The sequence below is a fragment of the Doryrhamphus excisus genome, linkage group LG21 (genome assembly GCF_037039965.1).
Source record: "Doryrhamphus excisus strain RoL-2023G ecotype Guam linkage group LG21, RoL_Dexc_Guam_v1.1, whole genome shotgun sequence".
NCBI lineage: Eukaryota > Metazoa > Chordata > Actinopteri > Syngnathiformes > Syngnathidae > Doryrhamphus > Doryrhamphus excisus.
This window is the reverse complement of record NC_136377.1, coordinates 6,899,985-6,901,790: the sequence shown is the minus strand read 5'-3', so window position 1 is coordinate 6,901,790 and position 1,806 is coordinate 6,899,985. Positions and strand designations below refer to the sequence as shown.

Below are 1,806 nucleotides of genomic sequence, written 5' to 3'. Positions count from 1 at the left end.
CCTAATATGCCGCCATTTTGGGGAACCCATATCCTGTCATACTCAGATGACAACTACTCCAGAATGTTTTGTAGCTTGTTTTCTGTGAATTCATTAAAAAATATATATAATAAGAACAGTTGAATTATAATATTTGACACCCTATTAAAGCATTACAATTGTTAAATTGTTTTAATGTTGAGCCTTAATGGCCAAAAAGATGAGCTAGCTTACCTAATATGCCGCCATTTTGGGTAAACCATATCCTGTCATACTCAGATGACAACTACTCCAGAATGTTTTGTAGCTTGTTTTCTGTGAATTCATTAACAAAATATAGTAAGAACAATTGAATTATTTGACACCCAATTAAGGCATTACAATTGTTAAATTGTTTTAATGTTGAGCCTTAATGGCCAAAAAGATGAACTAGCTTACCTAATATGCCGCCATTTTGGATAAACCAGATCCTGTCATACTCGGATGACAACTACTCCAGAATGTTTTGTAGCTTGTTTTCTGTGAATTCATTAAAAAAATATATAGTAAAAACACTTGAATTATAATATTTGATACTCTATTAAAGCATTACAATTGTTAAATTGTTTTAATGTTGAGCATTAATAGCCAAAAAGATGAGCTAGCTTACCTAATATGCCGCCATTTGGGTAAACCATATCCTGTCATATTCATATGACAACTACTCCAGAATGCTTTGTAGCTTGTTTTCTGTGAATTCCTAAAAATGTATAGTAAAAACAGTTTAATTATAATATTTGACACCCAATAAAGCATTACAATTGTTAAATCGTTTTAATGTTGAACATTAATAGCCAAAAAGATGAGCTAGCTTACCTATTATGCCGCCATTTTGGGGAAACCAGATCCTGGGATAGTCACGACAGCCACTCCAAAATGTTCTGTACCTTTTTGTTTTGTAAGAAACATATTAAAAAGGGTTTAATTGTCACATCTAACAACCTATTGGAGCATTAGAGTTGTTAAATTACATTAAAATGAGCTTTAATTACAAAAAATACGCTTTTGGAAATGAGCTAGCTTACCTGACACACTGCCATTTTGGGGAAGCCATATCCTGGGATAGTCACATGACTGTCCCAACAAAATGTTTCCTATACGTCACCTAGAAACTTGAAATCAAGCACAAAGCTGTATAGGACACATTTGAAGGCATTTGAAGTGTTGGTCCAAAGCTTCTTATGGGTTAAATGTACGTCTTCAGCTGAAATGCTCCACTTTGATGGCATTGCACCTTTGAATATATTGTACATTCAAAATTCAAACAGTCTTCCTTTCTTTCTAAACACCAAAAGGTATGTTCCAATTCAGCAGTGTTGGCTTACATGAGGAATGTAGTGATTGTGCTAGTCTTCAAATTAGTCAAACGACAATAGACGAGCTAGCGTATTTTGTGCTGTGAATGTTATTTTTCTTGTCACGGTTTTGAACATAAGTGCCATGAAAGAGCAGTTCAGAAGACACGCGGTGATCGAAGGAGAACTGAGAGTGAACCTGTCATTGCAATACATGCTTTCATCACCGATGTGGGCGCGACAGTACTGTCACGTGGATGTAATCGCTTCAGTCCGACATGTTTGCTCTCCATCGCTTTTATGAAATACACTGGAGATTTTTTATTTTTTTTTGGTTCTTCCCGCCATGTTATGAGTAACAAAGTTAAAGAGACAGCACAAACTGTGACCGAAGAAAATGCCAATAATGTGCAAACTTTTGTTTTCCTGCATTGATGGTCTTAAAGAGTGTATGTCTTTGTTAATTGACATTCAAACTTGCTGCTAAGACATT

The 1,806-nt window shown here is 35.0% G+C and overlaps 1 long non-coding RNA gene across 1 annotated transcript; it reads right to left on the bottom strand.

Moving 5' to 3' along the window:
• Positions 1-907, bottom strand: LOC131137835 (uncharacterized). The gene is made up of 3 exons (XR_013625159.1): positions 835-907; positions 418-498; positions 1-82 (listed from the first exon to the last, which is right to left on the bottom strand). It is a non-coding gene; the product is annotated as an uncharacterized LOC131137835 (long non-coding RNA).
• Between the last annotated feature and the right edge of the window lie 899 nt (positions 908-1,806).